The sequence below is a fragment of the Bubalus bubalis genome, chromosome 11 (assembly GCF_019923935.1).
Source record: "Bubalus bubalis isolate 160015118507 breed Murrah chromosome 11, NDDB_SH_1, whole genome shotgun sequence".
Classification (NCBI taxonomy): domain Eukaryota; kingdom Metazoa; phylum Chordata; class Mammalia; order Artiodactyla; family Bovidae; genus Bubalus; species Bubalus bubalis.
Genome location: NC_059167.1, coordinates 19,472,579 through 19,498,332, shown reverse-complemented (window position 1 = coordinate 19,498,332; position 25,754 = coordinate 19,472,579). Strand labels below are relative to the sequence as shown.

General features: G+C 43.3%; 1 protein-coding gene and 2 long non-coding RNA genes across 17 annotated transcripts in view; all 3 read left to right on the top strand.

Moving 5' to 3' along the window:
• Positions 1-13,359, top strand: part of LOC123327976 — a 53,631-nt gene extending 40,272 nt beyond the window's left edge. Inside the window, exon 2 of the long non-coding RNA XR_006542639.2 lies at positions 12,448-13,359. This is a non-coding gene — a long non-coding RNA (uncharacterized LOC123327976). The remainder of the gene's footprint in view (positions 1-12,447) is intronic.
• Positions 1-25,754, top strand: part of RGS6 (regulator of G protein signaling 6) — a 639,493-nt gene that overhangs the window by 352,189 nt on the left and 261,550 nt on the right. The window lies entirely within an intron of this gene.
• LOC123327975 lies at positions 18,995-23,360 on the top strand. The gene is made up of 2 exons (XR_006542638.2): positions 18,995-20,396; positions 23,151-23,360. It is a non-coding gene; the product is annotated as an uncharacterized LOC123327975 (long non-coding RNA).

The window sequence follows — 25,754 nt, the reverse complement described above, 5'->3', positions numbered from 1 at the left end:
AATGTTTCTAAAAAAGCAGATTCTTTAATTTCAAATTTAGGAGACTTCTAGGGCCAGTTACCTATGGAATTTTCTTTTACAAGTGTCTGAAACTCTGCTCGAACTAGTCAAAGAAAAACTGGTCATTTTTGGCATATGGCCAAAGGTCACATATGTCAGCCACAGCTGGATCCAGGGCTCCATCGTCAAGTGTCTGTTCTCTGCCCCAGTCCTATTTTCTGCTGGGTTGGCTTCCTCCTCAGGTAGGTGCTCTCTCTGGAGTGGCATCTGTGACCTGGGGCAGCTTCAGGCTGACTCAGTCCTTAATGTTTGTAACTTTAAAAGGTGGGATGCTCTCTCCCAAGGATCAGTTCTCATTGCCCCTGCATGGGGTAGGAATACTTGCTGATGGCCTGGACCCTCGCAGGTGGGAGAGGCCCAGCTGTCAAACAGAGAAGATTCAGGGTAGATTAAACTGTAAGACATGCCACAGTCTTGCCCTTCTAAGTTTCTGAGATAAGACAATTTATTCTTCCTTTTCTAACTTGTATAATTTTGTAATTGCCAGTTCAAGGAAGTTTCCAATTAGTTCATCTTTATCATATTTGAAGAGATTCTATTTTAAGGTTGTTAGAATCTTTTTGAAAGCCACTTGGCATCATGTTGACCTTTGCATGTGTCTCTCTACAGATCCTTCAGCAGATTTGGCTCCTGTGTCTTTGCTACCTGCAGGCTGTCTGCTGGGATGGCCGGAATTCTCTGTTCTCTCACCTCAACCTCTCTGCTCCCTTCTGCACACCTGGTGTAGCCCCTCTCATGTGGGTGCACATGCCTGATCCCACATCTGAACTTCTTGGGGTCAGACAGAGCTCTCATTTTAGAAAAGTCACATGGTACATATACTGTAGATATATAGATACTCCCAACAGGATCTGGGGTAGTACCCAGATTCCATCTCATTAACATTTCTGCAGGGCAACATGTGAATTGACACTAAGTGGGAATAATAAAAGTCTACAGTAGCCTTGAGACAGGCTGGGACCTGCGGGCTGGGACCCTTTGCTACAGTGCCTGCACCCAGACAAATGAAAATGCAAAGAACTTATGAGGGACTAAAAATAACTGTATGCACAGTTGGGGCAAATTATCAACAAGATAGAAAAAAGACCGAAAACCTAACTGCCACTTCATAAGAGCTGGGAGTCAAAAACAGGGTGTCAGGAGCAAAAGTAGGGTACTGTGCGTGTCCCCTGCTCTCAACACCACCAAAGGGGTGGGCAGACCACCTAAACCAGCCTCTGGCCCAACCCCTGAACCTGCCCCTACCCTCACCCATATATGAGCCAACTCACTGGAGCGGACGGAGTTCTGTTATTTGTTCTCACTCCTTCCTGCTGCAGCAGGGGCCCCAATAAAACTTTGCCTGAGTTTCTTGTCTGGCCTCTTATCAATTCTGTTGATTAAGGAGGCCAAGAAACCTGATCAGTAACAGCCTGGTATCAGTTCAGGCCAGATTTGGCCACTACATAAGTTATGAGAGATTGATTTTCGGGAGTACTTTGTGTTTCAGATTTGTAAGCAAGGATTCTGGACCTGTGTTTGCATGTAGTAAGTGCTTGTGAATACCTCTGCTGGAATCTCAGTAGCTCTGACTGGTCTCCATGAAATTTAAAACTTAAGAAGCATTTTAATTTAAAGAACATAAAGTAGTGCTTTCTAGTGTCTTGAGTTTATACGTGTATCTGTTGAGGGTAGATAGCTATAAAGAAAAAACAATTTTGTGCTTGATGTCTTTACTTTGAGAGGTTCCTGGTGGGTAAATAGTTAGAAAGCCATGATACTTGAAATTAAAAGTTTTTCATTTATTCATTTTTTTTTAAGTACTACTTACCATCCAAGGGAAGGAAAGCATTCTCACCAAAAATGGTTATTACCAAGTGAACTGAAGTCAGCGTGAAACTCGTTCATAACTTTCTATTTCAAACCCCTTGTGGGGTTTTCACAAGAGGATTTTCCACATGCTTTTGTCTTTGAGCACAGAAATTAGAGAACACTCTTACCAGGAGTGAAAGTAATTCAAGCAACCAAAAATAAATTATTTTACCATTTGGAACCAAGAAGTTCAAGAGAATTTTTTAAGTTTACAACTCTTGGGCTCTCCCAGGGAGAGACAGAGGGCAAAATTGATTCCAATGTTTGCTAATGTTCCTGCCAGCTTGTGTCAGCCATTCACCATCATGATGCCTCTGTTATCCCATCTGTCAGCACCAAGAGTCTTTGCTGTATTTCAACATGTCATGTTTTCAAGAACTTCTCAATGCTGCATTCTGGTGCCTGGCAAATATTGTGGGTGAATTTGCTGTACTTCTCTCTGATGCCTGCCGGGAGGGAGCTAGAGGAAGGATTTAGAGCATCTTCTGGTAAATCCAGATGATCACACATACTCTGCCATTGAGGTGAGCGAATGGCGTTGGGCAGCTGTCTCATTAGAACAGTAAAAACTGACTTTTTAAATGCTCTGTATGATGAGTATGGGGTTGGCTATGTACATAGGAAATATCCTGATCTGGAAAACACTCTAGGATTGATAAAACTAGTGGGTTTTTCAAATGTGGTTGGTTAGAATGGTAACACAGGATTCAGCATCTTTGCATTGTAAATGAGGCATCAGAAAACTGGCATGCCAAGGAACTTTGGCAGCAGTGTGACATTTCAGGTTTGGGCCCATTGGCACTGTGTTTCTCTCCACTTCATGGGAAATCTGCCACCTGGTTCAGCCACAGGCCTGAGGGTTCAAATGGAGAATTTCCTTCTGGGTACTGGTCTGGGTACTAGAGGGCATAGAAGACTTCTTGGGAGCCACCTGCCTGTACAAAGCTTTGCTTTCAGATTCAACCCAGTTTCTTCCCTTTCTATAGCTTTCCCTAAATACTCCAACCCATATTGATCTTTTCCCACTCTGAATTTCAGTCATGCCACTTTTTGCAGGAGAAGGGAGAGGGGAGTGCATCTGTTCATATTTGCTGTTCTGCTTATCTATGCTATGTAACTACCCCCAAAGTTTAGTAGCTTAAAACAATAAATGTTTTCTCATGTCTCCTGAGTTTGTGGATCAGGAGTTCTGGCAGATCTCAGGTGGGCGTTTCTTTGATCCTTGTGGACCCCAGTTGAGGTCACTCAGTGGTTTGTTGGCAGGTGGCTGATCTGGAAGAGGCTAAGCAGCTTCACTTACATGCCCAGTGCCTTGGTGGAGTGGCTGGAAGATGTACTCAGCTGGGATGTCCCCAGACCACTTACACCTACACTTGGTGGTCTCAGACTGATTGTATGGCAGCTGATTCCACCCATGGGGATCACTTCAAGAAAAAGGAAGAAGAAAAAGGAAGTGGAAGCTGAAGTATTCTAAGCCTGGGCCCAGAGTCACTTCTGCTATATTCTAATAGCCAAGCAGTTACAACTCCCAGCTTTAAAGGAAGAGACCCTAGTCCCCACCTCCTATAGCATATTTGGCCGCCACTTTTAATCTTCACACTTACCTTTTTTGTTATCCAGTTTTCTTCAGTATTGTGCGCTGCTTTCTCCAAATTAGATTGTCTCATAAATCTTCAGTACTTAGGGCAGGATTCAAGGAATACTGGTTTGAAATGAAAAGAGTTGAAAGTTTCCCTCTCTAATCACTTTCTCAAGAGATGTCCAAGCTTTGGGAAACAATTTAGGGATATCTCTTCTAATCTCATCGCTCAGAATGAAGCTCATAGGCATTTCTAGATTTCTTCCCAGGCTGAGGAATATGTTCTTTCTATCTGAGGCTCAACGGTATCAAGGCTGAGCTAGGCTCAGTGAAGGCTCTTTTTCCTGATAGTTCGTTAGTTCAGGGGCCAGCAAGTTTATTTGACACAAGTTTATTTTGTGTCATTCCAGCTCCATGGAACCTGTGACTAACTAAACGCACTCATTACTTGTACTGCAAGAAGAGTGAAAGACATCTGTTGTTAGTCTATTCCTGACACTTGAATCTCTTCTTTCAGCCTGCTGTAGATTACAGATTCTTAAGATAAGCAAAAAAAAAAAAAAAAAAAACATTTTTGTCACCATAGCCTATTAATTTCTACCCTGAAGCATAGAATGTGGTTATTTCTATAATGATCTTAGCTTCCGGAGTAATTGATGGTTCAGTGACATACATAAGCACACACTCCATGTGAACATTTATCGGAAGAATCTGACTTAGCTTTCAAGAGTGATCATTTCCCCCCAATTATTCTATACATGGTGTTTAGAGAATTTGTAGTTTATATAGAATCAGACATGACTTAGTGACTGAACAACAACAAATATTGAAATTTGCTGACATTTAGGCTTGTCTTGTAGATTGTTATTCTAGAGTCCAGGATATCATAGGAGAAACTCATCATTAAGAATAGCTGCTCTAGTTCCTGGCAAGCCCACCTTTGGAAATATTTCTGCCCCCACCTCACCAAGCCTTGAGTGGCCCTCTCTTGTTAACCTAAGAATAACAAGCTGATACTCAAAGGTGAATTTTTTCCTAAGGTGTCATAATTGGAATCTTTCTGTCTCCTCTTTGCCTCTTCTATACTATTTTTTTTTTGTTCTTTTAAATTCCATAGCAATTTTTTAAAAACCTCCCCGCACAGTTTGATAGGCAATGAACTTTCTCTTCTGGGTGGTTTCTACCTGAGGGAAATGGAATAGCACACCCGTGATATTTCTCTGACTTCCTCCCACTCTGCCTCACAAATCAACGAAAAAGAGGCTGCTTCGGGGCTCTGAGCTCTGGCTTTGTGGCATGTGAGTGTTCAGTCACTCTTCCCCAAAATAGGATTTCATTCACCAGTTGCTATAAGTTACTTGTGACTTCTAATAGACTTTGCAGCAGTGATTCATTTAGCCTTGGCTCAGAGAGAGAGAGATTTTAGGTGAGGAGGGATGGCTGGGACAGGGGAGGTGGGTAGGCAGGACAGGTGTGGCAGAATCCCTCCCCAAGGGTGATAACAACCTTCAGCGTTATGCTTTATACCAGGCACGCCACCTTACATGTTATCCTGGTTGAATCTCTCAACAGTTCTGTGGAGTAAAAAGGCATTACTGAATACAGATGGAAGTTGAGGTTCAGAGGGGTTAAGCGACTTGCCCAGTGATATATAGCTGGTAATTAGACCCAAGCTTCCTGTCACAACATATTCCTTCAGGCTTCTCCATTTCACTAGACGGTACAGCGATGTTCATATTAAATGCCTAGCTGCGATGGTACTTTCTCCCTTATTTCTCTCACATCCTGCTTTTAGTGTAGCGGTGAATCCCTGCCAGCTTCACTTTTTCTTTTTTATTGGTTTATGACATCATATAAGTTTGATATGTACAATACTGTATTTTGACTTCTGTATACCCTCTATCATGTCCATCACCAAAAATTTAGTTTCTATCCATCACCAAACTGTTGACCCCCTTTACCCATTTTGCCCTCTCCCACCCCCTTCCCCTAAGGTAACCACTATTCTGCTTAAGTACCCCCAGAATCTATCTCCTCTGTCACTCCTACCCTGATCCCAGCCAGCGTCATCTCTCTGCCTGACCACTGTGAGAGCCTTGTCCCTGGTCTCCCTGCTTCTGCCCTTGTTCCCCTAAAGTCAGTTCCCAGCACCCAGGCAGGGAAGTCTGTACTAGGGCTACAATCTGCCTTCTACCCCCATTATTCCTCTGGCCTGCCTTGCCATCATTGCTCATGCTTGTTCACTTTACTTCCGTCATGTTGGTATCCTTGCTGTCTCTTCAAAAATCATGGCCTTTGCATTTGCTCTTCCATCTGCCTGGAATCCTCTTGTCCCAGGGAGCTACATGATTTACTCTCTAACTTTTATGTCTTTGCTGGAATGATGCTTTTTTAATGATGATCCTGTGTAAAAACCTTTCCTATTCCCTCCCCCCACAGCTAGAATTCCTCCTTTCTCCATAGCACTGCATTTTTTCCCATACTACTATCATAATCTGGCTTACTGAATATTTTACTCATGTATTTGTTTACTGTCTGTCTCCTACTAGAATGTAAGGTCCATGAGGACATGACTTCAGTGCTGGATTCCTAGTAGCTCTCACAATGCCTGGCACATAGTAGATACTCAATAAACTTGAGTGGTAAATGAATGAGTTATTTAATCTTAAGACTTTAAATCCCACCATCTCTGCTCTTTCCAGATGTTCGCCATGCTGCTGGTTAATTTTTATATGATTACATTGATAGAAAACAGCTCATTTCAGGAAATAGCTGAAGAATGCATGTACAAGAGAGGAAACTGGCCCCTAACTTCTGACATCCATCTGGACTTTGATATTCTGTGATTACCAAGGCTGATTTTGTGATACAAAATTGTTTCTGTGTCCCAGAGGACAGGATGTCCTTGGGCTGTGGATGTCATCTCTCTGGTCCTTAGCTTTCTTGTCTATAATATATGCAAATTGGTAGATAATCATTACCCTTTTCCCACATTAAATATGATAATTTGGCCCACTGAGTTAAATAAAAGGCCCTACTGCTTAGTTTGTGTTGCCTCCTTCTGAATGTGTTGTTGTTAAGTCGCTAAGCCATGTCTGACTCTTTTGCGTGTGTATCAAAGGCGTAAGCTCTCTGAGAACCAGAACTAACTTTTCCTTTAGTTGGTTTGTTTCATCACAATCCCAGTGTGATGTTCTATACTCAGCTGCGTGTCAACATGCTTTATTGACACAACTAAGGACCAAATCACACTGAGCGCTGAGCTTTCCTGTAATCTGAAGTTCACTGGTTGATAAATTCCACTACATTTTTGCATACATATGATGGCATCCACAGTCACCCTAATCAATGGTTACTTTTATTTGGCAAAGTTAACTCCACATGGAGATCAACAAGCAGGCTATCAAGAAATAGTAGAACTGTATGCATTGAAGATCTTCATGCTGAAACTCTTAGGATTCTGTGGATTGGTATAAGCGTCCAAGTTTAAAATCTACCTTGAATGAAGGGATGAATGTTGAGTTACCAACTTGGCTTGATCAATACTGACAAGCGATTGCTTGTTGTATAAGATTGGAAGAGAGTGTATATGGGAGAGGAAATACATTTCAGTGTCCTAAATCCACAGCCTCAAAGAGGTAGAGGTATTGGAGATGTTGAATAGAGTGTTAAAGCTTGATGGACCTCTAATGGCTGTAATCCTGTCCTTAAGATTTTTAAGAAACTCAGGACAGATCTGTTTTAATGTCACCAATCACCACATTTTAGTAAGAACTGGTTGACTTCCCTTTTAGTGTGAGATTTTGAATAATGTGTGTTATTTCAATATATGATTTTATAGATGGACAGGATGTTTTCTCCTTCCAGAGGAGTACTTCCTTAATTTTACAGAGAAAATGCATATTAAAAAGAGCTCATGTTCAAGCACTCTTTCTTTCTCTCCCTTCCTCTTTCTTTTCCTCTCTGACTCCATATACACACATTTTATCTCAATGAAGTGCCATGTACTTTTAATTTAATACATCAAATATGGACTTAGTCCCTACTGTGTAAACTATTCTGTTGGAATATTAGAGGATAGAAATGGTGAAATGCTGCACATATCCTACCCTCAGAAGTTTACATTTGGAAAGGGGAGAAAATCAAAAGCTAGCATTCATTGCGCATACAAAAAAAAAAAAAAAAAGTTGCAAGTCAAACGCTTTGCAGGGAGAATCTTTTGGCAGAAATCCCAAGAGATTTCCTGGAGAAGGGATTCACAGAGGAGACCGAGGTGACGGGATAATTTAGATCAGGTTCCCCTCTGCCACGCGCTGCTCTTTGCATTCAAAACGCTTTAGTTTGCAAGATGTCAGCTCCTGTGCAACTTTTCTGGGACTCAGGTTCATGCTCACAGCATTGGTCTGTGGAAAAGAATGAGACTGGGTGACAGCCAGAACAAATGGAATCCTCCAAGGCAGGGAGAAATATAGAGAAAGGAAATGAAATGACCTGATCCTAGGAACTGCCACAGGGAAAGGGTAGGAGAGAGGAGAGCGGGCAAAGACTATTCATTGTCAACTGTCCAGCCTTTCAGATGTCACCCGAGGACACGGCCACAATTAGCATGCAACCAGACAGTGCACAATGAATGCACATTTTGGCTTGGTTGGCGGCAATAGTTGAGACTCAGACAAAAGCAGTTTCAGTTGCAGAGCTGGTGCCAGGCTTTCAGAGAGAGAATAAATTAGGCTGCTGTGACAAGCTGTTCCATTGCAGCAACAATAGTTTGGACTTGCAACGCGGCCTGTCAACCAGGCCTCAAAATACATCTTCATTTGTTGTTGGGCAGTTGGGAAAGACAAGTCATTAAAGAATTCTATAATACATCAAAGGCCATGAATTCCAGCTTTCATACAGTCACACCTTACCCCAGCCCTCATTCTGCCAAAAGAAACTCTTTAGTATACCAAAAATTATGTGGAGTCTCTCTCCTTTATTTAGTGCCATTTATAATATGCTGTGTGCCTAATTCTTTGCGAACTGTGAGAGGAAAAAAAAAAAATCAGCCATTCTCTTTAGGATTGAATTTGAGTTCTGCAAACATTCATTGAACACCTACTGTTTCCAAGCATTATGCTGGTTGATGGATTGATGGATGAAAAAGTTGTGGTTGGAAAGCCCAGGCCTATTAGTCAGGCTGTTAACAATGCAAGAGAAGTAGCACCAGCAATGTGCTGGGCGGTTAGGGGAAGGAGAGGTTATGGTTTGAGAGAGTGAGAATTCATTGAATTGTGGATCTGACCAGGTTCACACCTGGTTAAGAGTCAAAAGGAGCTGGTTGGAGAATGGAGCATTTTAACATGTGATGATTTGTGTGGAGTCATTCTAACTTTGCATTGCTTTTCTGCAGCTACTATAACAAATTGTCACAACACAAATGATTACTTTACAGTTCTGGAGATGAGAAGTCTGACAAGGGTCTCAGTGAATTAAGATCAAGGTGTTGACAGGGTATGCTCATTCTGGAGGTTCTGTGGAGAATCTTGCCTCTTCCATCTTCGAGAAGTTGCCCACATTTCTTTGCTCATGGTCCCCTTCCCTCTTCAAACCCAGCAACAGTGAGTTGAGTTCTTCTCCCACGGCATTACTCGTTTTTTTGCCTCTTATGTGTAAGGACTCTTGTGATTACCTTGGGCTCACTTGGATAATGTGGGATAATCTCCCTATTTAAAGGATAGCTGATTAACAACCTTAAAAATTCCATTTACAGCCTTAATTCCCTTTGCATATGACCTAAAATAGTCACAGGTTCTAGGGCTTAGGATATGGATGTATTCAGTGGGTGGAAGATGGGCATTATTCCGCCTACCACGTTCTTATCCAGCCTCCAGAATCACAGATTGTGATCAATTGGATAAGGACTCAGGACATGTACTCTGGGCCCAGGAGAGAAGAGGGTTACCTGACCTTTGCTAAGAGTAATCTCATTTCACCATAGCCAGTGCAACTGGGGCTACAGATCCAAAGGAAGAAGGGGCAACATGTTATGTGGGAAGAGCACTTGCCTGATAATCAGAAGACTTAGATTTTGGCTTCTCTTCTGTAAACTAACTGCTAGCTGACTGTGGCAAGTCACTGGACAAGTCTGGATTTCCACTTCATCCTCTGTAAAATGAAGGTGGTGGATTGTGCTAGTGAAAGTCACTTTAGTCGTGTCTAACTCTGTGTGACCCTATGAACTGCCGCCAGGCTCCTCTGTCCATGGGATTCTCCAGAAAAGAATACTGGAGTGGGTAGCCGTTTCCTATTCCAGAAGGTGGTGGATTAAACGTTCTCAAATCACTGTTCTCAAATGCCCTTTCAGTTTCTAGCTGTCCATGACTCTTTACTAACAAATGTACTGAAAACACAGACAGACTGGCCTGTTGAAAATGTCTTGCCATCATTACAGCATCAAAAAGCTAGACTAGTGTACAAAATATTGTCTATCCACAACTCAGGCTCTGTGCCCCTTTTACTCCATCCTGGGCGCAGCCCCATCATCTTGCTCCCAGTGACTATAATGCGCTGTGTCCATCCCCATTCTTTTTCCTTAAACTGGAAATTCTGCCAAAAGAGTCACGCCAGCAAATTAGGTGATTAGAGATAAAACTGGTTGTGCCGGCAATGTGGGAGACCTGGGTTTGATCCCTGGGTTGGGAAGATCCCCTGGAGAAGTGAAAGGCTACCCACTCCAGTATTCTGGCCTGGAGAATTCCATGGACTGTGTGGTCCATGAGTCACAGAGTTGGACACAACTGAGCAACTTTCACCTTCACAGTTGAAACATGGCTTTAAGGAAATTAAATTGGAGATGTATAAGGTCAGGATTCCCTAATGGCTCAGTGGTAAAGAATCTGTTTGCCAGTGCAGGTCGGGAAGATCCCCTTGAGAAGTAAATGGAACCCACTTCAGTATTCTTGCCTGGGGAATCCCATGGACAGAGGAACCTGGCGGGCTACAGTCCATGGGGTTGCAAAAAGCGTTGGACACGACTTAGCGACTAAACAGGAACATGTATTCATATGAATACATACATATGAATTCATATGAAATACATTCATATGAATACATTCGTACATAATTGAAATTGAGCATTCTAGAGAGACTTGAGAAGGTTGGTTCTGCCTTTTAGAGCTTGCATTATGGGCAAGAAACCTGAGCCTAGGAAGAAATAATATATATGTGGGTCATTAGGCAACTTCTTCCTTCATTACCTTTTTTCCTTTCATCAAAGAACTATACATATGCAAGTAACTAGATCACCTCCTCTCTTCTTTTTTCCCTTTAATCACAACTGAGAGGGAAGTTTCCAGCTGGGCATTAAATTAGGTCAACAGCTAACACAGCAGGAGTGTAGGCGACAGGGACAGCAAGAGGTATATACACAGGAAATAAGGGCACTGTGTAGCAAGTATGGGTAAGCTACGGAATAGTGCACGGGCCACATTAAGATTTAAAGTAATAAGAGATGAGAGGAAATACGGTTACCAGCCGTTGATAAACACTCCTGCCTTATGCAGGTGTTAATTTCACTCACTGGCTCTTGATGCCTCAAGTATAATCTCTTGTGGTGACCTTTATCCCCCAGCGCAGGCCTAAAGGACACCTAGGAGATGTCACCTTTGTAGTTGCTCGAAGAATAACCTTGGGTAACTGCAGGGAGACCTGAATACATCAAGTATGACAGGTGTATGGAGTTGCATCCATTTACAAAATTGTTGATTCAGCTTAAGAAGGTATGAAAAAGATGTCCTTGACCCTGGTATATGCAGATGGAAGTGGCATTTCATCAGGAGTGTATATGGAAACGTGCCTAGCTGCAAAATGGAAGGTATTTTCTGCTCACATATGTAATAATTTGGGACCATTTATTACTACTGAACAGCACTGTTTCCTCCCGGTGAAACTGCTAATGTTGGGCTAGGACAGCCCGTACCGCCAGGAGCACTCTCCAGATTGTTCCTGGAGGTCTGAGGGAGGGGGCCATTCCTTCCATGCCATACCCAGTTAGGAGTGTCCCAGAAAGTCATTTACCCCTGAACCTGAAGTGGCAAAGACAACGGATTAGGGGCAGTTCTAGCGTCAGTCCACATTGGGTGCAGAAGCATCTTGCCCCTCTGACTTAAGAAGTACAGTCATGCTGTCTTTGAGTCTATCAGGTCAGCCCCAGTTCATACCATCACCCACCAGTGCGACTGGAACTCGGGTACACGTTCATGAGCTCTCAAACCACAGCCCCATCGGTGTTGCATCCAGGGCCCGGGGTTCTACTCCCTGCCATCCAGTCACTGCACAGTTAGCGCAGCCCAGCCTTCACCACCGGTACCACCCCAGACCTTCCAGAGTGAAACCAAAGGCCACAGGAGTTTGTTTTCATCGGGCCAAGGCTCACACAGTAGACAGAATAATGGCCACCGTGGATGTCCACTTCCAAGTGCCCAGAGCCTTCATATTTACTGCCTTGCATGACAGAAGGGACTTCGCACATGTAAGTTCAGGATCTTCAGGTAGGGAGATTACCCCAGATTATCTACATGGGCCAAATCAACAAAGGGATAATGGCAGGAGGCTCAGGGTCAGAGAAGTGTTGTGATCGAAGCAGAGGTCAGGTTGATGCTACTATTGGCTTTGGAGAAGGGAGAGGCCACACGCCAAGGAATGCAGGCAAACTCAAGAGCTTAAAAAAAAAAAAAACAAGCAAGGAAATGAATTTTTCCTTTAGAACCTTCAGAACAATCACAGCCCTACCACCCATTTTAGACTTTGGACATCCAGAAGTGTAAGAGAATTAATTTGTGTTACTTTAAGACCCTGAGTCTGTGATAATTTGTTAACGTAGCAGCAGGAAACAAATGCAGGTTACTTGGTTCCATGACTCAGGATTAACTGCTTTCTGGGTTAATTAACAAGAATACATCTGTTTCCTTTCACAGAAAATTTATCCTCACCCACCAGAGTGAAAGTTTGCTACCTGGATTCCATCAAATCCCAAAAGCACTGTAGCATCCACTGTGAACAAGTCAACAATTAACAGAATGTTTGTCTTGTGTGGTGATTTGGATATAGTGAGATGACTACTTTCACTGTTCTGATTTTCTATATGTGTTTAATGAGCATGTGTTATTATTTTGCAATTAAATGACTTAATAAGTGAAAATTTTAAAGGAATAGAGAAATTTCTCATTTCTATAGTGCTACAATCTGTTACCTAATTATTCATGAAAACATGAGTATTGTTTGCCCAACAAAAAGGTAGAAAAACAGTAGAAGAGCACCCCTATGAGTGAAAGCAGACCTATATACCAGGAACAGTGCATAAGAGTGAGTCTTACCTGTAGATATCTAGACCATCATGAGTTTAATACGGGCACTGTAGTAAGCAGAGTTCTGAGAGCCTCCCAGGGCGTACCTGCTTTGCATAATATCTGGATCTTTGTATGTGGGTCTATCTCTTTATTTCTAGGATCAGATATGTTATACAGCACAGACTTTTATAACATGTGGATCATTTGACTGGGCTTCACCTCCCATGAAGCCTTCAAGAGCAGAGTTTTCTCTGGCTAGTAGCAAAAAAAGAATTCACCCTTCAAGCACGAGAAGGATTTTTCTGGCTGTCAATGGATATGTAAGGTATATTGGTAAAGCTGCTCTTTCACTTCTGCCCTCTGAATTTCACACATAAAGGTCTCTTATGGCCCATTCTAGTCAGAAACATACAGAGCAGGAAATTCTGGGAAAGGTAGTTAGCCTACCCAAGGTGACAGCAGAGTCTCAAAAGAGAAATTGTGTTGTGAGTCATGGGGAGATGGGAGCCATTAGCAGACTTAGATGAATGATTGATGGCCCAGGAACAGACCTACAAATGGCCAGAGATATTCCTTAGAAGGAATTGGGTTGTGCAGTTGTGGAGGCTGATAAGTCCCAAGATCTGCAGGGTGAGTCAGCCAGCAGGAGGCCCAGGAGACCTGATGTGTAGTTCCAGTCCAGTGACCCACAGGCTCAAGGCCCAGGAAGAGCCGATGTTGCCACTCAAGACTGGATGGCAGGGGAAAAATGTTCTAAGGGCAATCTGGCAGGGGGAATTCCCACTTAATCAGGGATGGTTGGCCTTTTGTTCTATTCAAGCCTTCACCTGATCGGATGAGGTCTACCCACACCCGGCTTTATTCAATCTACTGACCTAAATGCCAAACTCATCTAAGAGCACCCTCTTAGAAACACCCAGAAGTGTTTGACAAACCATCTGAATACCTTGTAGCCCGGTCAAGCTGACTCATCAAATTAACCGTACAAAGAATGTGTTACAGTTAAGTGTCAGTTTTGGCATCCTGACCAGCCTTTTGTAACCTCAGGCTATTCACATGTGAAGTGGGGGTGATGTATTTATCTCTCAGAACAACTGTGAGGACCAACTGCTAATATAACTACTCAACAAATGTAGTGAGCACCGACTGTATACTAGATGCTGTTCCCCACACTGTAGACACAGTTATGAAGAGAGAAACCACATTGTTGTTCTCATGGAGCTTATGATGTAGAGAGAAGAGATGGATCAAAGCAAATCAATCAATAATTATTATTTAATCACCCAATGCTCAACGTAATAGAAGTTCTACATTCATTTGCATCCTGGGAAGTAGTTATGATTTTCCTTTTCTAAATGCTGAAACAGAGGTTACTTGCCTCAGATCTCTTCTACCAAGGGTCAGTTGAAGTCTTCTGACTCCATTCCAGCACTCTTTCTGCAAAGCCCTCTTCCAGCAGAAAATATAAGCCTCAAGTTCTCACATCGTTACTAAACTTAAGTGGAGACTCTTATCTCATGTGGACAGATGGCTATGACTTTATACACTAAGAAAACCTACTTAGGCAGGTGTTTAGGCTATAACAAGAAGCAGAAACATGACCCTAATCCTAATTTAATGGGTTTGCTGAAAGTTATTGGTTGCTACTAATACAGAGATAGTTATTGGTGTATTAATGCAGAGAGAATGAGACATATGTAGCAAGCTAAAAAGTAAGGGATATAACAAGATTCTCGGGGCAAGAGAGACCATTGAGAACTAGACACACTTATTTCATGAATTTAAATAACACTGAGTTTCTGCTGCTAGAGTGATAAATGCAATGAAGAAAATAAAAGTAAGTGATGGGATCAAGTGGCTAGGGGAGGGGCCCTCTTGATACAGGTTGGTCAGGCAAGCTTCTGTGAGCAAGTGACTTCTGAGTCAGGACTGCAGAGGCAGATCTGCAAAAACCTAGGGGAAGTTCATTGTAGGAGAGGGATTGCAAGTGCAAAGGCCCTGAGGCAGAGTGAGTATGATGTGCTTGAGGAATAGGGTGAAGAGTGGCTGGAGGTTGCTGAGCAACTGGGACATGGTAACCCGTGCATCTGGAAGGATAGAGAAGAGCCAGATCCTACAGGGCAGTATAGCCCACAGTGAGGGATTTGAATTTTATACAATTCAAATTCCAGTGAATTTTATACAATTCAGTTCCAGTTACACTGGAAGCCATTGAAAGATTTTAAGCAGAATTACAATGATCCCCTTTGTGTTTAAAAAAAAAATCACTGTAGCTGACATAAAGGTCTCATCAGTTATATGGTATTTCTAGACATTTTAGCACTTTTTAGAGATTATTGTGTTCTGGATCATTCATGTATTCCAAACTTGAAATGGACAAGAAAAATGAAAAGCTTGTGAAACATCAGTAAAGACTACTAGGATTCTGGCTGTAATGCAGACCATTGAGTGGTGGCATCCATGTGAAATGGATGTGGCAGCAGAAAGGGCATGTTTGTCCCTTTTTTCCAACAAACATACCTGACCTTCCTATGACCCTTTTTATTGATTGATGACTGGGTACCAGTAGATTAGAATCGATTGGTTTTCAGAAATTTGTAACAGAGAGTTAATGTGTTACCCTTTTCAGGTAATGGGGTTCCTTAAACCATTTGAAATGCCCAAATTGCCCGAAAGTCCTTAATATGTGACTGTCTCAGGGTTGGGATTTCCAACCTGCAATGTGTCATTAGAAGGGGGGTTGAAAGACAAGATAGACCACAGAGGTAGCCATGGCCACCTGCTCTGCCCATGTCTCTGCTTCCTGGGGTGTAAGACATGAGCCAACTTTCTCTTTAGCTGATGGATCTTCCCAACCCAGGAATTGAACACAGGTCTCCTGCCTTGGCAGGCAGATTGTTTAAAATCTGAGCCACTAGGGAAGCCCCTTTAGCTGACAGGATAACATAAATGTTATATTTTTTGTTGTTCAGTGACTCAGTCATGTCTGACTCTTTGCGACTCCATGGACTGCAGCACACCAGGCTTCCCTGTCTTTCATCTTCCAGAGCTTGCTCAAACTTATGTCCATTGAGTTAGTGATGCCATTCAACCATCTCGCCCTCCGTCATCCCCTTCTCCTCCAGCCTTATGTCTTCCCCAGCATCAGGGTCTTTTCCAATGAGTCGGCTCTTCACATCAGGTAACCAAAGTATCGGAGCTTCAGCTTCAGCATCAGTCCTTCCAATGAATATTCATGACTGATTTCCTTTAGGATTGACTGGTTTGCTTTCCTTGCAGTCCAAGGGACTCTCAAAAGTCTTCTCCAACACCACAGTTCGAAAGCATCAATTCTTCAGTTCTCAGCCTTCTTTATGGTCCAACTCTCACATCCATACATGACTACTGGAAAAACCAAAGCTAGTTGTTCTTCAAAAGATACTAGAAAACTCAGTTCTTTCTTTCAAGACTCTTTCATTAGTCTGGTGTCTTGGCTTCTTAAGTAACGCCATAATACTGAATTCATTTCATGATGCTATTGAATGAAAGGGATCTGTGGCTGGAAATAGACTTGATATTTGACCAGGTAGGTTAAATACTTGGATAAATTAGCTAGGGGGCTGCTTTCAAGGGTAAAAAGCAGAGAAGAAGGTCATATTGGTCTGCTTGGGATGAAAAAGGAATAACCCCAGTGGTCTTCCAGAGTCTCCAAGTCAAAGTGGAAAGATGGGGCTTGCAGGCTGGAGGGAGATCAGAGTCACCATCTAGGGAGAGAGGGTGTGTGTTGAGCAGAGGTGTCTACGTATTGAGCAGACACCACCGTGTCTGCAGTAGTGTATGTAGTGAGGTTTTCTAGACAAGGAGACATAGAGAATGAAGTTCGGAAGGAGGCTTGAGAGCGAAAGAAAGGTCAGATACTTTAGAAGGCTGAGAGTTCTAGAAGCATGGACAAGAGTGTTTGGCAGAAGGACAGCACCTTGAAGGTGGTACATCAGCGTGCTTTTGTCACGGATGGCTCACCCTGCTGGAAATGTCTTGCTAAGATGAAATTTTTAAAGGGAGTTAGTTTCCCTGGCTTTGCTCTCTCTGGGTACCTGAATCTTGATTCTAAGATTTAGGTTAGTTTCCCTCGTCCTACGTATTTAACAAATGCCAATAACAAAGGGAATCCTTGAAAATAGTAATATCATGAAGATGACCAAGGGCCCTGTTGAGCCACTAAACTCACACTTTGAAATGAGGATTGTAACCAATGTCTATACAATAAACTAGAAAGGATTATATGGTATTTTCTGATATCAGTTTTTAAATTCTCCCTACCAAAGAATTTGTGTTAATCCTTGAATCAGCTGCTCTGGGAAGCATGTCTAGCCCAGTGAGGCTCTTCATTGCTCTATCTCCTCTACTGTCTGATGATTGCTTTCTACTCACTTGATTTGGAAAGTGATGGCTGATTCCAGGTCGTGTAACCTACACACTCTCCCACTCTTTTCCCTTTGGCTCCCATGTTCTCCCTATGAGATTAGCATTTTCTCTTTTTCTGCTGCGGAAGCTTGTTGTCAGAATGAGCCCCTATTACTTAGAATACAATCTACTGATGAATTGCCCTCATGAATGCCATGTGCTGCTTCCTGGCAATACAGTTAAATTGCAATCCCCACCCCTACTCTTATCAAATGTTCCTTAGGGCAGCGTTGTTTAATCGCGCAGTGCCCAATGTTCACAGAAGTTATACAGTCCACTTGCATCCTGCTGCTGCTGCCGCTGCTAAGTCACTTCAGTCGTGTCTGACTCTGTGCGACCCCATAGACAGCAGCCCACCAGGCTCCCCCGTCCCTGGGATTCTCCAGGCAAGAACACTGGAATGGGTTGCTGTTGGGGGCCAGCGTGAGGCACTCCGCCCGTGGCAAAGGTAATGAGGAAGGAGGCTCGACGTAAGCAAAGGCGGGATTGAGCCTCAGGAGTCCCCCTGGAAATCCTCGAGCATCTACCCCCATAACCAGAGCCTGCCTACTTTACTACTTTGTGCTCTCACCTACACCTCTGACTTTACAGGGGGCTGTCCCCCACCACCTCTTTTGGAGAAGGAGTTAACTTAGAGCTCCAGTTAATACAAACTCCTGGGCGTGACAAGAGTGTTTTAACCTACAAACTCCTCTGAAGGTTCTCTAGCCTGCCTGACAGGCTTGTCCGGCCACATGTGATTGCTCACAGCCTCCCAACCGTGAGAGGCATGAGATGCTTTAAACCTTCTAAAAACAGGTTCCTTAGAAAAGTTAGAAAACCATTAGTATAAGTATAGTGGGCTGATTAGAAATTGTATTCGTAAAGGGTTTTTCATTTGTTGAGCCAATGTTTGTTGCTAAGTCTCCATATCCCCTGCCCTTACACACATTAATGAATATATAGAAGAAATAAGTATTAACCTTTGATATAAATCACGTTAGACCTTAGACTAAGTAAATTCTTTCCTTAACTAAAACCCACTACACCCTCACCCTATAGGAATGTAACTTTATTTGGGTGGCGTCTGTTTTAAGAATAATCACCCCTGGAGAAATAAGTGTCCTGGTTGACTGACCACTGTCACAAGGAGAGGGTCATAAATTGTCAGCAGGCCCTCTGGCCAGAAGATGATGTAACACCCCTAAGACCTCTGTATACATTTGTATGAAGCACCTGACTTTGATAAAAGTCAGGACTGCTGACCCCGCGTGACTTGTGCATAACATCTCAGTGTATAAAAGTAGACCATGGAAAATAAAGAATTGGGATCAGTTTCTCGAAATACTGGTCTCCCCATGTCGCTCTCTCTCAAACTCTGGCTGAGTCTCCATCTGGAGCGCGGAACCCACCAAGCTTACTAATTATTATGCCTGGGCTTCTAAGATCCAACCGGGGAGGCCTCAGTGTCTCCTCTCCTTTGGGAGAACGGAAGGACACCTGCGGCCTATGTAAGTGGTGCAAGCTTCTTGTCTTGAAGTTTTATTGGTCTCCTGCATAAACCAAGCTACTCCGCTTCTTTTCTCCACTGAATTTTCCTACTGAGCTATCCTCATTCTATTACTCTTTACATCTCTAATTAATATCTAATTGAAGCTATTGTATCCTGATCCTCGCCGACGCCATCCCCGCTTCGAACTCCCTGGATCAGCCGGGGCTGGACCCCGGCAGGTGGCACCTGAACAGGGATCCTTCTCCAATGCATGAAAGTAAAAAGTGAAAGTGAAGTCACTCAGTCATGTCTGACTCTTCACGACCCCATGGACTGCAGCCTACCAGGCTCCTCCGCCCATGGGATTTTCAGGAAATAGTTATTACAAATGCTGAAACAAAGGTCCCTGGCTGGAGACCTCTTTGCTACCAAGTGTCAAAAGTGAGACTCAGCCCACGTTTTCTGACTCCATGTCCAACACTGTTAATGCAGTCAAAGCCCTTTTCTGACAGAAAATATAAGCCTCACATCCTTATAAAACTGAAGCAGTGTATTATCTCATGTGGACAGATGGCTATGACTTTATACACCAAGAAAACCTATTTAGGCAGATGTTTCATTGATGACAAGAAGTGTAAACATGACCCTAATTAATGGATTTGCTAAAAGTTATTGGTTGCTCCTTGTCAGAACTGTTGTTTTTCCTGTCACTCCTCAGATTGGATACACAGAGAAAAATTAAGCATGAAGAAAATTGGCATTTAAAATGTGTTTATTCTTTGCCATCAAGCCAAATAGAACTTTTCATTCAAAAAAAGGAATGAAGAGTTCATTGTGCTATGGAAAATCACATGTGAGAAGAAGATAGAAAAATTCAAGTAAGATTAATACCACTTTTGACAAAATGAGGAAATAGAAGTCTCCTTGCCAAGAATTCTGCAGGGGCATAAAGGCTAAGATTGGACTGATCTCCAAGTTCATGGGTGATCCCAAATCTGTGCACCCTTTGGGTTTATTCTTAAGAAGGCGACATCATCCCCTTGTCTCCTGCCTAGTCCACCAACGATGCAAGCCGTTCTTATTCAGCCCTGGCCACTCCCAAGCGACTCCCTAATGCCTGCATTAACTTCAAACCCAGTAAATGATCAAGTTTCCTTCAGACTGTCAGCAGGCCCTCTGACCCCCAGCTCTGTCCCTTTCTACAACTTCAGCAGAAGGTATTTGCAAGCTCTTTAAACTGATCCTTGCTGAGAAAAGCCGTTTTATGAGTCTTGGGCTTTTAAAAGGTCTTGGAACTCACAGGACCCCCTCTTTGAGGGCTGACTTGCTGATACATCATTATTGCTTACCCTGCTGCAGAAGCAGGTGGGCGGCTAGGCTTGCAGTGGGAGAATCTGTTAATTAGAAATCGGTCCTCATAGAGGGTCGTAAGGGAAACGTTCAATTTGCACCTCTCTTAGCAGATCCTCCCTAGAGTTAATTAAAAGCTATTGCTCCCACCAGTGAAACCTTCATGGCTGTGCTGAATTCTCTGCAGCTGCCAAACATGTACAAAGGGGAGAAAGGTTTCAAGCTGGATTCCTTCCCAGGAGGAAGGTTCTTTCATTGTGCAAATTCCAGGGAGGTGGCATCTCAGGGGAGAAGACAGGGAGGAGTAGTTGGGGTGAGTTTTCCTCCTGTGTTTGCTCTCCCGTCCCCTCTTCCTCCTGTGCTGAGGTTTGTGCTCCCTATCCCCAGCTGTTCTGGCCAGCTCCTCAGTGATCTTCGAAGAGCCAGTGTTTTCAACTTCTCCTTCCCTACTTTGTTATGTTCAAGCTCTGAGCATGGCATTCTTCTGAGACGTCCCGTGTCCACCTCCACCCCCGTGTCCTTCCATGAGTTTAGGAGGCCAGCCATAGTGGGCAGTGCTTATGTACCCTCTTCCCAGGCCACTGCCCCACCCAAATTGCCCTTTCTGTCTTCCCCATGTCAGGAAGCTCTACTAATTCACCATGGCTGTGTTCAAATCCACTTCCTCCTCTCCCTGCTAAGAGCTCGTTGTTCTTTTTGTCATGCTCCTAAAATATGCCTCTTATTTGTAATGCATTGTAGCCCGCATTTGTCCCCATCTGGGTTACAGGCATTTGTGTGGTTTTCTCCCCATTGAATGCAAAGTTTTCAAGGTTTTGGTCCTCATCTTATTCATCTCTGTAACCTCACAGTACCTAAGAGAGTTCTTTGTACAAACCCAGTGTGCAGAAATGTTTGTTGGATTGAGAACAGCAGGGCAACCTTTCTGATGAGCCAGAAAGATGGAGCAGATTAGCTTTTCTAAAGTTGTGAAGGGCAAGGCTGATGAAAGACTTGTTCTAAGAAAGATTTTCCTTTAGGACCCTCATCACTTCTCCATAGCGGGTTTGAAAAGAAAGTCAGGGCTGAGCACATCAGCACTGCCTATTGAGTGTGCGTCTGTACAGGGCCAAACGTGGACAACAATAGAAAGGCACAAAGAGAAAGAGCACGTGCTTTTGTATCTTAGGAGCTAAGCATTTTCCAATGATTTTCATCTCAGGCCCCAAAGTACATTTTGTTGTTAACCCTGGAATAGCTGTACATGAATACCCAGCCAAACACACACACAAGTGTGTGTATACATGCATGTATATGTGTGTCTACCATAAGTATGTGTTCAGTTCAGTCACTCAGTCAAGTCCGATTCTTTGCAACCCCATGGACTGCAGCACACCAGGCCTCCCTGTCCATTGCCAACTCCCTGAGTTTACTCAAACTCATGTCCATTAAGTCGGACATGTGTATTCAGTTTAGTTGCTCAGTCGTGTCTGACTTTTTGCGACCCCATGGACTGCAGCACGCTAGGCCTCCCTGTCCATTACCAACTCCCTGAGTCTACCCAAACTCATGTCCATTGAGTTGGTGATGCCATCCAACCATCTCATCCTCTGTCGTCCCCTTCTCCTCCTGCCCTCAATCTTTCCCAGCATCAGAATCTTTTCCAATAAGTCAGCTCTTGGCATCAGGTGGCCAAAGTATTGGAGTTTCAGCTTCAACATCAGTCCTTCCAATGAACGCTCAGGACTGATCTCCTTTAGGATGGACTGGTTGGATCTCCTTGCAGCCCAAGGGACTCTCAAGAGTCTTCTCCAACACTACAGTTCAAAAGCATCAATACTTCGGTGCTCAACTTTCTTTACAGTCCAGCTCTCACATGTGTGTGTATATATATATATGTTTATATATAAGTATGTGTATATATGGGTATTTGTATATGTATGTGTGTGTATATTTGTGTCTATTGTGTATGTATTAATATATTTGTGTGTATGTATATATGTGTGTTACATGTGTATGTATTGTGGGTATATGTATGTATACATATGTGTTTATAATGGGTTGGCTAGAAAGTTCATTTGGGTTTTTTCATACAAGATGATGGTATGAAAGAAAAACCCAAATGAACTTTTTGGTCAACCCAATAATGTATAGGTGATGTATGTGTGTATCTATATATCTCTGTATATATGGGGGTATATAAGGGTTTCCCTGGTAAGCTCAGCTGGTAAAGAATTCACCTGCAATGCAGGGGACCCTGGTTTGATTCCTGGGTCAGGAAGATCTGGTGGAGAAGGGACAGGCTACCCACTCCAGTATTCTTGGGTTTCCCTGGTGGCTCAGCTGGTAAAGAATCCGCCTGCAATGCGGGAGACCTGAGTTCAATCCCTGGGTTGGAAAGATCCCCTGGAGAAGGGAAAGGCTACCCACTCCAATATTCTTGCCTGAGAATTCCATGGACTATACAGTTCATGGGGTCGCAAAGAGTCAGACATGACTGAGCAACTTTCACTTTCATGTATATATACATATACCTGTGTATATTGTGTATAAATGTATTATGTTTATACATATATGTGTTATATGTATGTATATCATGTGTGCTATGATTATACATATGTATGTGTGTATGTATAAGTGTGTGTCTATGTGGAGATGCACATATGCATCTGTATGAATGTATGTGTGTATATATATGCCAATCTGCTTTTAAAAAGCTGATGATAGGTAGCACATTCCAGATGAACCCAAAGCTAAGAGACTCAAGCCTGGGAACTCGACTGGACCCACTGCTACGGAACAGCCCGATTCACAGCATCCTGAGCAAACTGTAGTGGAGATCCTTACCCCAGGAGATGTGGAGACTGCCTTCCCCAGGTTGCTGGTTTTCTCTGACAGAGTGGCATCAAGTTAATCCCTGCCGGGCTTCAAGCCTTGTATTTAGTAAATTTGTATTCCAGTCACCAGCACGGATTTGACACTTCGGTGTGGTCAGCTCCGCCTGCCATCTGCCCTGCCCTTCTCTCTTCTGGTGCAGTGGCTGGGATGGGGTCTCAATGTCACCACACTTCACTTTCCCTGACCACAGGCACGAAGGAGGAGGGCAGCCACATCTCCCACTGCCAGGGAAGCAGAGAAGTTGAGACTCCAGGCCAACAGGATGAAGGCTGAGCCACGGCGAGGAGGACAGTGGAATTAAAAATCGCCAGGGGAGTTCCTACACTCAGAATTATCCCTGTCTGCAGACTGGGGGAAAAGCAGTTGGTCCGGATAATAAAATAAACCTTTAGTTCCCCTACCCATGTATTTTCCGTTTACTGCAATTTTCCCCATCACACTGTTTTAACAGTGCACTCTACAGGCTGTTTCTAAAACTTCAGTGCTCTGCAGGCTTTACTTGTCTCCCTCCACTCGTTCAGGAATGCCTTCTGCCGGGTGGGCTGAACCCAGAGCTTTCTGTTTTTATTTTATTTTTCCAAATTAATTTACTTATTTTAATTGAAGGCTAAATGCTTTACAGTATTGTAGTGGTTTTTGCCATACATTCACATGAATCAGCCATGGGTTCTTGATATAAGAAATATATTACTAACTTGTAGGTTCTTAAGAGCATAAAAGTGAGCCATTCCGTCTAGCTGGAAGGAAGGAGGGGCTCTCATAAGAGATTTCTTTGTGAATGTCCACCAGGATTTCAGTCTCACCTCCTCCTGAACTGGGGAGAGAGGCCTGGAGGGGTTCTGAAGACATGACATGGGAACCCTGACATGGGGTGATGGATTGAGAACACAGTCACATTTTCTGAACACGTCGCTTTGCTGACAGCTCTTAGTCTCCTGTGAAATGCTCTTTCTCATCTTTGAAGCATACTAGTTTTTCTCTGGTGACGTTTTTATTGTGGTTATTCTGCATCTGTCAACATTTCATCCTCTTTTAACTCATCCCTTGCAAAAAAATAAAATTACTCTGGGCTTGTTAGTTTCTTCTGCTGCTGCTAAGTCGCTTCAGTCATATCCAACTCTGTGTGACCCCATAGACGGCAGCCCATCAGGCTCCTCCATCCCTGGGATTCTCCAGGCAAGAACACTGGAGTGGGTTGCCATTTCCTTCTCCAATGCATGAAAGTGGAAAGTGAAAGGGAAGTCGCTCAGTCGTGTCCAACTCTTCACGACCCCATGGACTGCAGCCTACCAGGCTCCTCCGTCCATGGGATTTTCCAGGCAAGAGTACTGGAGTGGGTTGCCAGTGCCTTCTCTGGCCATTGTCTTCTACTCCCTCTTAAAGAAACTCTAAATAAAACCCTACTTATAGTTACAGCCAACAGGTGTTTCTTACTAGATATTCCCACCAGAAGACCACACATATATCTATTTTAGTTCAATCTAAGCCACTATCATGTAACAAATTCAAGAAAATTGTATTTTCATCCCCAGTTATTATTCACGATCTCTCTGCCTATTGAAGATCATTGAAGCAGCACAGAAAAATAGTAAAGCAACAGATGAGGCCTTCTTTCAAAAAACCTGTGAAACTGGTATACAGCATTCCTCGAATTATGATTGGGGTGAGACTTTGAAAGTTTCTTCTGATGGGTTAGAGTTTTGCTTTTCTTCTCTCTCTCCCCAACCTTAAATAGAAACAGAATCATATGTATTCTTATAATCAATAAACCTGATTTATCCTGCCAGAGAATACACTGCTCAACCTTTTGTAGGGGGAAATGAACTTATATAGGATTCCAGCATTACATTGTGTTTTTAAGCAAATGTTGACCAAGTGACCCAAGTACCCATTCAGTTCCAGCACTTGAGATGCATTTCCTGTACTCAGTGGTAGATTTATTTCGTTATTTACAGTGGATCTTTAGAAAATGAATATCAGATACAGGCTAAGCCTAGGGTCAGTGAACTTTTTCTGTAATAAGTATTTTCAGCTCATGGGCCTTACGATCTCTTTGTTGCAACTTATTAAGTTTGCAGAAGCAGCCCACAAATGGGTATGATTGTGTTCCAGTAAACTTACTCACAGAATTAGGTGGCAGGCTGGATTTGGCCCACAAGCTCTTGTTTGCTGACTCCTGGGCTCCACTACTGGAAGGCCACTACTGATTGGTGTGGAGGCTGGGCTTTGTCTGATGGAGCCCAGCTAAGGGAGACCCGACATCCCATCCATGCTCTGCTTCTCCCCACCTCTGACCGCAAGGGGCACTTGCTCTAATTCACACAAAGGTACCATCTGCTCACAGGCCATGTCCACTCAGGAGGAACATCCTTCCTAATGTATTAGTCAAGGTTCTCCAGAGAAACACAGCCAATATGATGTATATAAACAGACAAGATTTATTACAAGGAATTGGCTCACACAATATTAGAGGCTGGCTAGTTCCAAGAGCTGCAGGGTGAGTCAGCAAGCAGGAGACACCAGAGAGCTGATGGATCATTCCATCAGAGTGTGAAGTCCTGAGAACTAGAAGAGCTTATGTTTTACTTCCTGTCTGAAGGCTAGTGGGTTCAAGACTTAGGAAGAGGCAATGTTCTGTTTTGAGTCTGAAGGCAGGAAAAATTCACCCTTACTCATAGGAGTTGTTGTTATTGATCAGTCACTAAGTCATCCAATTCTTTGTAATTCCATGGACTGCAGCACACCAGGCTCTGTCCTCCACTAACTCCCAGAGTTTTCTCAAATTCATGTTCAT